Source organism: Gorilla gorilla, chromosome 10, assembly GCF_029281585.2.
Source record: "Gorilla gorilla gorilla isolate KB3781 chromosome 10, NHGRI_mGorGor1-v2.1_pri, whole genome shotgun sequence".
Classification (NCBI taxonomy): domain Eukaryota; kingdom Metazoa; phylum Chordata; class Mammalia; order Primates; family Hominidae; genus Gorilla; species Gorilla gorilla.
Window position 1 is genome coordinate 26,511,440 of NC_073234.2, and position 12,130 is coordinate 26,523,569.

The 12,130-nt window shown below is 34.4% G+C and overlaps 1 protein-coding gene across 5 annotated transcripts in view; it reads right to left on the bottom strand.

Moving 5' to 3' along the window:
• PRH1 (proline rich protein HaeIII subfamily 1) overlaps positions 1-8,961 on the bottom strand; it is a 264,900-nt gene extending 255,939 nt beyond the window's left edge. For 4 of the 5 annotated variants that reach the window (XM_031000687.3, XM_055358683.2, XM_055358682.2 and 1 more), the window contains exon 1: positions 8,802-8,960. The gene's annotated coding sequence lies outside the window, so the exon portion shown is untranslated. Of the gene's footprint in view, positions 1-8,801 lie in introns of all 5 variants that reach the window. The other variant, XM_063694582.1, reaches the window with a different exon arrangement.
• Between the last annotated feature and the right edge of the window lie 3,169 nt (positions 8,962-12,130).

Genomic DNA, 12,130 nt, shown 5'->3' on the forward strand with positions numbered 1-12,130 from the left:
GGTACAAAGAGGAGATGGTACCATTCCTTCTGAAACTATTCAAAACACTGGAAAAAGAGTGACTACTCCTTAACTCATTTTATGAGGCCAGCATCATCCTGATTCCAAAACCTGATAGAGACACAGCAAAAAGAGAAAATTTTAGGCCAATATCCTTGATGAACATCGATGCGAAAATCCTCAATAAAATACTGGCAAGCCAAATCCAGCAGCATATAAAAAGGCTTATCCACCAAGATCAAGTCGTCTTCAACCCTGGGATGCAAGGCTGGTTCAACATATGCAAATCAATAAACATAATCCATCACATAAACAGAACCAGTGACAAAAACCACATGATTATCTCAACAGATGCAGAAAAGGCCTTTGATAAAATTCAACATGCCTTCATGCTAAAAACACTCAAGAAACTAGGTACTGATGGAATGTATCTCAAAATATTAAGTGTTATTTATGACAAACCCACAGCCAATATACTGAATGGGCAAAAACGGGAAGCATTCCCTTTGAAAATCGGCACAAAACAAGGATGCCATCTCTCACCACTCCTGTTCAACATAGTATTGGAAATTCTGGCCAGGACAATCAGGAAGAGAAAGAAATAAAGGGTATTCAAATAGAAAGAAAGGAAGTCAAACTGTCTCTGTTTGCAGATGACAGGATTGTATATTTAGAAAAACCCATCATCTCAGCCCCAAATCTCCTTAAGCTGATAAGCAATTTCAGCAGTCTCAGGATAAAAAATCAACATGCAAAATTCACAAGCATTCCTATACACCAATAACAGACAAACAGAGAGCCAAATCATGAGTGAACTCCATTTCACAATTGCTACAAAGAGAATAAAATACCTAGGAATACAGCTAAGAAGAGATGTGAAAGATCTCTTCAAGGAGAACAACAAACCACTTCTCAAGGAAATAAGAGAGGACACAAACACATGGAAAAACATTTCATACCATTGACTTTCTTCAAAGAATTGGAAAACACTACTTAGAAATTCACATGGAACCAAAAAAGAGCCCGTGTAGCCAAGACAATCCTAAGCAAAAAGAACAAAGCAGGAGGCATCACACTACCTGGCTTCAAAGTATACTACAAGTCTACAGTAACCAAAACAGCATGGTACTGGTACCAAAACAGATATATAGACCAATAGAACAGAACAGAGGCCTCAGAAATAATGCCACACATCTACAACCATCTGATTTTGACAAACCTGACAAAAAACAAGCAGTGAGGGAATGGATTCCCTATTTGATAAATGGTGTTGGGCAAACTGGCTAGCCATAGGCAGAAAACTGAAACTGGACCCCTTCCTTACACATTATACAAAAATTAACTCAGGGTGGATTAAAAACTTAAATGTAATACCCAAAACCATAAAAACCCTAGAAGAAAACCTAGGCAATACCATTCAGCAAATGGCAATACCATTTGCTCATAGGCATGAGCAAAGACTTCATGACTGAAACACCAAAAGCAATTGCAACAAAAGACAAAATGTACAAATGGAATCTAATTAAACTAAAGAGCTTCTGCACAGCAAAAGAAACTATCATCGGAGTGACAGGCAACCTACAGAATGGGAGAAAATTTTTGCAATTTATTAAACAAACAACCCCATCAAAAAGTGGGTGGAGGATATGAGCAGACACTTCTCAAAAGAAGACATTTATGTTCCCAAGAAAATATGGGAAAGAAAGAAGCTCATCATCACTGCTCATTAGAGAAATGCAAATCAAAACCACAATGAGATACCATCTCATGACAGAATGGTGATCATTAAAAAGTCAGGAAACAACAGATGCTGGAGAGTAGGTGGAGAAATAGGAATGCTTTTACACTCTTGGTGGGAGTGCAAATTAGTTCAACCATTGGGGAAAACAGTGTGGTGATTCCTCAAGGATCTAGAACCAGAAATACCATTTGACCCAGCAATCCCATTACTGGGTACATACCCAAAGGATTATAAATTATTCTACTATAAAGACACATGCACATGTATGTTTACTGCAGCATTGTTCACAAGAGCAAAGACCTGGGACCAACCCAAATGCCCATCAAATATAGACTGTATAAAGAAAATGTGGCACATATGTACCATGGAATACTATGCAGCCATAAAAAAGGATGAGTTCATGTCCTTTGCAGGGACCTGGATGAAGCTGGAAACCATCATTCTCAGCAAACTAACACAGGAACAGAAAACCAAACACCACATTATCACTCATAATTGGGAGCTAAACAATGAGAACACATGGACACAGGGAGGACACAGGGAACGTCACACAACTGGGCCTTTTAGGGTGAGGGGGGCTAGGGATAGCATTAGGAGAAATATCTAATGTAGATGACGGGTTGATGGGTGCAGCAAACCACCATGGCACATGTACACCAATGTAACAAACCTGCACGTTCTGCACATGTATCCCAGAAGTTAAAGTATAATTAAAAAAATAATAGCCACAACAACCTTTGAATACATACACAGTACAATAAGAAATAAATAGTGAAAACAGAAAGTTAAAAATGAAGAAGATGGAGTTAAGGTGCAGAGTCTTCATTTGTTTTGTTTTTGTGCTTGTTTGTTTGCTTATGCAAACAGTGCTAAGTTGTTATCAGCTTGAAATAATGGGTTAGAGGGTAGTATTTGCAAGCCTCATGGTAATCTCAAACCAAAAAGCATAGAATGGATACACAAACATAAAAAGCAAAAAACTATATTATATCACCAGAGAAAATAACCTTCACTAAAGAAAAATAGGAAGGTAGGAAAGAAAGAAGAGCAGACCACAACATAACCAGAAAACAAATAACAAAATGACGAAAGTAAGTCCTTACTACCAATACTAACATTGAATGTAAATGGGCTAAACTCTCCAATCAAAAGACATAGTCTGGCTAAATGGAAAAACAAACAAACAAACAAAACACCAATCTGTTGCCTCTAAGAAACACACTTTGTCTATAAAGACATGCACAGAAAGAAAACAACGGGATGGAAAAAGATAATTCATGGCAATGGAAGCCAAAAAAAGTGGAGTACCTATACAAATATTAGACAAAATATAGAGTTCAAGACAAAAACTATGAGGAGATAAAGGTCACCATATAATGATAAAGGGGTCAATTCATCAAAATGGTATTGCAATTGTAAATATATATGCACTCAACACTGGAGCACCCAGATATATAAAGCAAATATTATTAGACCAAAGCAAAGAGAAAGCCTCAATACAATAATAGATGGAGACTTCAACACTCCACTTTCAGCATCAGACAGATCCTCCAGACAGAAAATCAACAAAGAAACATCAGACTTAATCTGCAATATAAAACAAATTGATTATAGATATTTGCATAACATTTCATCCAAAAGTTGCAGAATAAACATTCTTTTCCTCAGCACATGGATTTTTCTCAAGGATAGACCATATGTTAGATCACAAAACAAGTCTTGAACAATCCAAAAAATTGAAATATTACCAAGCATCAACTCTGACCACAATGGAATAAAACTAGAACTCAATAAGAAGAGGAATTTTGGAAACTATACAGACACATGGAAATGAAACAATATGCTCCTGAATGACCAGTAGGTCATCAAAGAAATTTAAAAGGAAATTGAAAAAATGCTAGAAACAAATGATAGTGGAAACAAAACATACCAAAATCTATGAAATACAGCGAAAGCAATACTAAGAAGGAAATTTATAGCTATAAGGGCCTACATCAGAAAAGAAGAAAAACTTGAAATAAACAACCTAAATGTGTATCTTAAATAACTGAAAAAACAAGAGTAACCCAAGCCCAAAATTAGTAGAACACAAATAATAAAAATTACAGCAGAAATAAATGAAATTGAAATGAAGAAAACAATACAAAAGATCAATGAAACAAAAACTTGTTTTCTTGAAAAGTTAAACAACATTGACAAACGTTCAGGCCGACTAAGAAAAAAAGATCAAAATTAATAAAATCAGACATGAAAGCAGAGATATTACAACTGATACCACTGAAATTCAAAGAATTATTAGTGACTACTATGAGCAACTATATGCCAATAAATTGAAATCTCTAAAAAAATGGAAAAATTCCCAGGCACATACAACCTACAAAGATTGAACCATGAAGAAATCCAAAACCTGATAAGACCAAAAACAGGTGATGAGATTAATTCTGCAATAAAAAGTCTCCCACTTTAGAAAAAACAAAACAAAACAAAACAAACAAAAAACAAAAAACAAAGCCTGGGAGCAGATGGCTTTAGAGCTGAATTCTACCAAACATTTAGAGAATAACTGATACCAATCCTACACAAACTATTCTGAAAAACAGAGGAAGAGGGAATACTTCCAGGCTCATTCTTGAAATTCTTGTTACCTGATACCAAAACCAGACAAAGACACATCTAAAAAGGAAAACAACAAGCAAATATCTCTGATGAATATTGATTCCAAAGTCTCAATACTATACTAGTGAACCAAATTAAATAATACATTAAAAAGATATTTCCTCATGAACAAGTGGGATTTATCCTTAGGATGCAAGGATAGTTCAACATACACAAATCAATCAATGTGATACATCATATATACAGAATGAAGGTCAAGAACCATATAAATGTTTTAATTAATGCTGAAAAAGCATTTGATAAGATTCAACATTCCTTCATGATAAAAACCCTCAGAAAACTGGATATAGAAGGAAAATCTCAACATAATAAAAATCACATAAAAAGACCCACAACTAGTATCATACTAAATTGGGAAAAACTAAAAGGCTTTCCTCTAAGATCTGGAACATGACAAGAATGCTCACATTCACTACTATTATTCAACATAATAGTAGAAGCTCTGGCTAGAGCAATCACTCAAGAAAAATAAAGAGCATCCACATAGGAAAGGAACAAGTCAAATTATGCTTGTTTGTAAACAATATGATCTTATATTTGTAAAACCTGAAGACTGTACCAAAAAACTATTAGAATTGATAAACAAACTCAGTAAATTTGCAGAATACATAATTAACATAAAAAATTAGTAGTATTTCTACATGCCAATAGTGAACAATTTGAAAACAAAATCAAAAAAGTAATCCCACTTACAAAGGTAAACACAAAAAATTAAATACCTGAAAATTAACTCAACCAAAGAGATGAAATAGCTCTATAATGAAAACTATAAAACTCTAATGAAAGAAATGGAAAAGGACACCCAAAAAAAGAAAAGATAGTCCATGTTCATGGATTAGAAGTATCAACATTGTTAAAATGGCCATACTACCCAAAGAATCTACAGATTCAATGCAATTCCTAACAAAATACCAAAAACATTCTTCACAGAAATAGAGAAAACAATCCTAAAATTTATATAGAGCCACAACTGACCCAGAATAGCCAAAACTATCCTAAGAAAAAAGAACAAAACTGAAGGAATCATGTTACTTGACTTCATATGATACTTACTACTGAGGCTACAGAAACCAAAACAGCATGTACTGGCATTAAAACTGACACATAGAACGATGGAACAGAACAGACAACTCGGAAACAAACCCACACACCTACAGTGAACTCATTTTTGAAAAAGATGCCAAGAACATACACTGGAAAAAGACAGTCTCTTCAATAAATGGTGCTGGGACAACTGAATATCCATATGCAGAAGAATGAAACTAGGCCCATATATCTATACAAATATCAAATCAAAATGGATTAAAGATGTATGATTAAGATCTCAAACCATGAAGCTCCCATAAGAAAACATCAGAGAAACTCCCCAGGACATTGGTTTGAGCAAAAATTTCTTAAGTAGTAATACCCTACAAGTACAGGCAACCAAGTAAAAAATGCACAATTGGGATCACATCAAGTTAAAAAATACTTCTGCACAGCAAAGGTATGATCAACAAAGTGAAGAGACAATCCACAGAATAGGAGAAAATATTTGCAAACTACTCATCTGGCAAGGGATTAATAACCAGAATATAAAAGGAGCTTAAACAACTGTATAGGAAAAAAAATCTAACAATCTGATCAAAAAAATGGGTGAAATATTTGGATAGTCATTTCTCAAAACAAGATATACGAATGTCAAACAGACATGTGAAAAGGTGCTCAACATCACTGATCATCAGAGAAATGCAAATCAAAACTAAAATAAGATATCATCTCATCCCAGTTAAAACAGCTTATATACAAAAGACAGGTAGTAACAAATGCTGGTGAGGATGTGGAGAAACGGGAACCATTGTACACCGCAGGTGGGAATATAAATTAGTAAAACCACTACGGAAAACAGTTTAAAGGTTTCTCAAAAGACTAAAATTAGAGTTACCATATGATCCAGCAATCTCACTGGTGGGTATATACCCAAAAGAAAGGAAGTAAGTGTATCAAACAGGTATCCACACTCCCATGTTTGTTGTAGCACTGTTCACAATAGCCAAGATTTGGAAGCAATCAAAGTGTCCAGCAACAGATGAATAGATAAAGAGAAGGTGGTATGGCCTGGCGTGGTGGCTGACACCGGTAATCCCAGCACTTTGGGAGGCCGAGGTGGGTGGATCATGAGGTCAAGAGATTGAGACCATCCTGGCCAACATGGTGAAACCCCATCGCTACTAAAAATACAAAAAAATTAGCTGGGCGTGGTGGCTGGCGCCTGTAGTCCCAGTGACTCAGGAGGCTGAGGCAGGAGAACCACTTGAACCTGGGAGGCTGAAGTTGCAGTGAGCCGAGATTGCGCCACTGCACTCCAGCCTGGAGACAGAGCGAGACTCCATCTCAAAAAAAAAAAAAAAAAAAAAAAGAGGGAGAGAGAATGTGGTACATATACACAGTGGAGTACTATTCAGCCATTTAAAAAATGAGATCCTGTCATTTGCAGCAATACGGATGGAATTGGAGATTATTATGTTAAGTTGAATAAGTAAAAAATAACTGAAATGTTTGTGCAGAAAGGCAAGCATTGCACTTTCTCACTCATCTGTGGGATCTAAAAATCAAAACAATTGAACTCGTGGACATAGAGAGTACATAGATGGTTAACAAAGGCTAGGAAAGGTAGTGGGGGCTAAAGGGAAGGTGTGGCTGGTTAATGGCTACCAAAAAAAAAAATAGAGTGAATGAGACCTACTATTTGATACCACAGCAGAGTGACTATAGTCAATGATAATTTAGCTGTACATTTTAACGTAACTAAAAGAGTATAACTGGATTGTTTGTAACAAAAAAGAGTAAATGTTTGAGGGGATGGCTACCCCATTTTTATGTGATTATTACTCTTTGCATGCCTGTATCAACACATCCCGTGTACTCAATATAGACCTACTATATATCCACAAAACTTAAAAATACATTTAAAAAAAAGAAATTCCTAAACTTCCCATACCTGTTTACTGATAAGGTAAACTAATATGCCCACATGATGTTAAAATACCAAAAAATGTAAAATTGTGTTTTCAAACTGAATACAAATTATGAAAAATTCCACATATTGACAGTAATTATTTTCTGTAGCCTATTGTCTTAAATTTAATTTCCAAGATTCCTAGTTCAATTCAAGACCTTAGACTAATATTAGATTCAGTGACTTCATGAAAATCTTTGGATAATTTCTAGTTAAGATGGAATACTGAAATGTGGTCACCAATCACGGGTTATATAAATAAATAACTAAATGTAACTTTTATATTTTATGGACTGGCTATTTGTTTGGATTACATTAACAAACATGGGAGTTTTGTATGCCAATTCAAGCAAGTGTAAAAAGGATGTATATGACTATAGAAAGTTGTAATATATGTGCTTGAGAATTTTGCACATCTGCCAAAATACTTATTTTTAATAGTCCTCAGTTACATAACTTCCAGTTTCCTCTTTGAAAGAGAATTACTTTGATTAATGTAATGAACAAAAGTAGGAGTTAGAACCATGGTAGAAACAAGAATGGACAAGGAATATGACTGTTATGAAAGGTAATGGAATGTAGTTTGGGTTTTCAAGAAAAGAGTATCTTTGCCTAAAGTAATGTGTTTTGTTGCTATTTCTGTCCTCACTGTGCTTGATGATAACTGAAATCAATTTTATTATTTTAGCTGGGCTTCATGAAGTCTGCCTATACATGTGTGGTGTAGGGACCAGACAAAGCTTTGGATAGTTTACAGTCAGAAGCTGGGGCTCCCCTTTTCTGGACTTCTCCTTTCTCAGATTTTTCTCCTGACCTCCTGCTGCTCATGTTACCCTAAACTCAGTCCTCTGTTACTTCAACCCAGTAACTCTACAGCTTTTTTATTGACGTTTTAGTCCTCTGCCTGGTGCACACTAGGGCCAGCTATAAAATCAGGAAACTCACTCCTTGCTATTTCCTTCTTCCAAGTGTCAACTGCTCTTCAGTATCAGCCTATTTTGTTCATTCTCCATTGCCTTCAGATGGCTGTTTTTTTTAAAATATTTTATCCAGAATTTATAGAAAGTATCTGTGGGAGGTTTGGTCCTATGGGTGTTATTTGATCATTAGTGTAAGCAAAAAATGTTTTGTATATATTTTTACTGCTTACCATGTTTTCCTTTTTCTTTGGCCCACTATTTCATGTAGAATAGATTGACAGTCATTAGTTTTACAGCTTAGTCCACAGATTCTGAATTACAGAGAACGGCTCATGATGGAATGGAGGGGAATATTGGCAACGTCCAGAGATCATACATTTTTATCAGGATGAAATTGGAAAAGGGAGCACATTTCTAAATCATCAGGATTGGTGGTTTGAAAACATATCCAAGTGCTTCGACATACCTCATGTGAACAGATGCAGTCTTATTCCCCCCCTTCTCTTCAAAACAGGCCTTCATGATGTGTTTTAGTAAATTGTATGTCTCAGAACTGACACAGAAGAAGTCCCAAGGTTTATAAAGCTGGCACCTTCTTGTCACATGTGCCCTTGGCGCCTTGAGCCAAATGCTGGAGAAACTACGTAGAGAAACAAAATAAAAATGGAAAGAGATGCTTGAGGATCCTCAGCTCACTGCCCACCCCCGATAAAACATATCATTAATACGTTTCCTATCATCAATATATTGAGTAGACAGATAATTTTTAATATTTGCAGAATGTTTCATTCAGTTATGATCCATAGTTTCTATACCCTCTTTACATTGAGTTTTTTTTTAAGAGAAGGAATATTTGAATTTTTTTGAGGAATATTAGGAATGGGAGACAAAGGAGATAATTGGAAATTCAGGGGCTCAGAGGTGGCTAAGCAAATTAAATGGAAATACTTGACATCAGATGTCAACTTCAAAAAAGGCTTTCTTTAATTAAGAAGTGGAAGAAATCTCTTTTCTAACTACACATAAAAAATTATAACAGCACTGAAATGATCATGATTATGTTTCTTCATTCCTATTATACAAACGAATTTTTTTTCTAAGCTATTCACATACTGGTTTAAATCTAGTATTCTTTAGTACTGTTTTTGGTATACATATACAAAATTTACTCTATGTATGTTTGTCACTCAAATTTAATTGTGTGCATCATTATCTAACAACAACATAAAATAAGAATTCATAATGAAATAAAACCTACCCCAAAGATACATTCTCCTCATTGATTTAGAGTTGAATGTCTTTACCATCCAAAAAATTAGATGTTCAAACAATGAAAGTTAAGTTCATACATGTGGTACAAATTACAATGGAAAACAGCAATAATTTGCTGATAAAAGCTATATGTTCTTAATTATAAATAGAGATAATTCTTCAAATGAAATATCATACAATAAACTATCATATAATATACATATATTATATGTATATTATACATATAATATATGTATATTATATGATATACACACACATATATATATGTGAAATGTACTCGGCTTCATAATTTATGGTCAGTGTTATTCATACACATGCACACATATACACACATATATATATGCGTGTGCACTCCTGTAACTTGCTTCAGTGAACAGGAAATTAGTAGACTTTACACAGAGATTTAAGATGGCTTCCACATTGGAGTTTCTTGCTCTTTTCCATTTACCATGAGGACATCATCTGGCTATTACACTGTTCCCAGAAGAAGAATGAGAAACTAATGGAGTCAGAATGTCACTGCCTGATCTAGCCTAAATCAGCCAAACTCTATCTTCAAGATGCAGTATGTGGCCCATCTCCAATCACCACAGCCATCCATCAAACCCAGCTTAGAAAAATGAAATCCAAAGACATATGAGATACAAATATCTAATGTAGCTTTGGAGGATTTTCTCTTGCAGAAAAACATAAGTGATATAGGTATTCTGCTAAACCAAAAGTGTGGGAAATATGTCCACACTTGTTGTGTCAGGAATTCAGGATACAAGGGAAAAATAGTTGGAGAATGTCAAAGTTTTGTCATATGAAGTCAATAATTAAACCTAAAAGAAAAACCCGTTGAAAAATCTGGGGTTGGCAGGAAACATCATGTCAAATTTCCAAAAGTTGCAACTAAAATCAGAAAGTTTCTTCTTAAAATCTCTTAGAGTTACACATGAATGTATACAAATAGTGGATTTTTCCCTTCAGTATATAATGAGCAGGGTAATAATAATTTTCATGGAACATTTCTCCTAATTAATAATTTTTATAACTAGACTACACACTTAGAAATGGGCCAAAACAAAAATGGAAAACATAGCAATGTATCATAAACACTCATGTAACCATTATGTAGGGCGAGACATGGAACATTGCTAAGAGGCTAGGTTTACCTCAATGCCACTTTCCAATCCCCTACACCTTTCTTCACACCTCTTATGATAAGCAACATCCATAATTTATAATGATCTTTTTTTATTTTCTTTGTACTTTACAAACAAAGCATGCAACCCTAAACTCAATAGCTTGGTTTGGTCTGCTTTGAACTGTGTATAGGTGCAATCCTGTATGTCCTTATTCATGGCTTCCTGGACTCAACATTATGTATCTGAAATTTAATCACATAGTTGCATGTACATGTGATTCATTTATTTTCACTTCTGTATATTTTTCCATTTTATGATTTTACTGTAATTATTTATCCATCTTTATTTGATATATATTTGGGCAGCTTATTTTTAAGCTATTATTAATAATGCTACAATGAACATTCTTTCACATATCATTTGCTATAATTCCTTTGTGTACATATATCTGGGTGTAGATTTATAGGGTCCTTGATTATGATATTCAAATTCTACTCACAGACATAGAAAAGCCCAAAACAGTTTGACTAAATTTATTCCTGTCACTTTATCTCCAGTCTCTTTATTGCTATTTGCATATATCTTATCAATTATACAATTAATCCAACAAGACACTATTGTTTTCTACAGGCAACATTTAGAATTACACACTTATTTTTCATTGTCATTAATTTTATTGCTTCTTGCATGTTCAACTTTGTATTTTCAGTACAACTTTGTATTTTCTCTTGCTCTATTTTCTCTCCTCTAATCTTACAGAACTCCAGAAGTATGTTACATATTCCAACTGTAGCATGAATTTGTTACCCTCTAGTCTTATATTTTCCATCTTTCTCTCAGTGCTTCATTCTTTGTAGCTATCTTCCAATTCACTAATTATCTCTTCTACTCCATCTAACTGGTTAACTCTATTGGATTCTCAATATTGATAATTCATTTTTTAGTTTTCTTGTTTTAGTGTTCAGAATAATCTTTTATTATCCTTCCATAAATTGTTTTCTACAGGGAAACTGAACAAACTAATCTTAACGCCATGTTCTTTTTAAAAGTGTTTTTGATTTTGGGGTTTTTTGTTTTCTGTTTTAGTATGTTAGAAATGAAAATGGTAACAAATTCCTTCTTTTCCCAACACTTTGGTCAGAGAATAGAATAAAAGCTTCATCTTGGAATTTACCTTCAATTTGAAAGAAACCGGAAATTAAGTTCATGTAAGTAGCTTTTTTGGGATAGTAGCTTGTCTTGCTGGGTCCTCGCCACACAATCTCCTCACAAGGAAACTCAATGAGTAGCACCGCATTTCAAAATATCATTGCAATAGATAAAATATAGTTCATCAACCACAGCTATGTCATTGTATTCCATGAATTAATTTTCACTTTGCTTATGTTGTAGA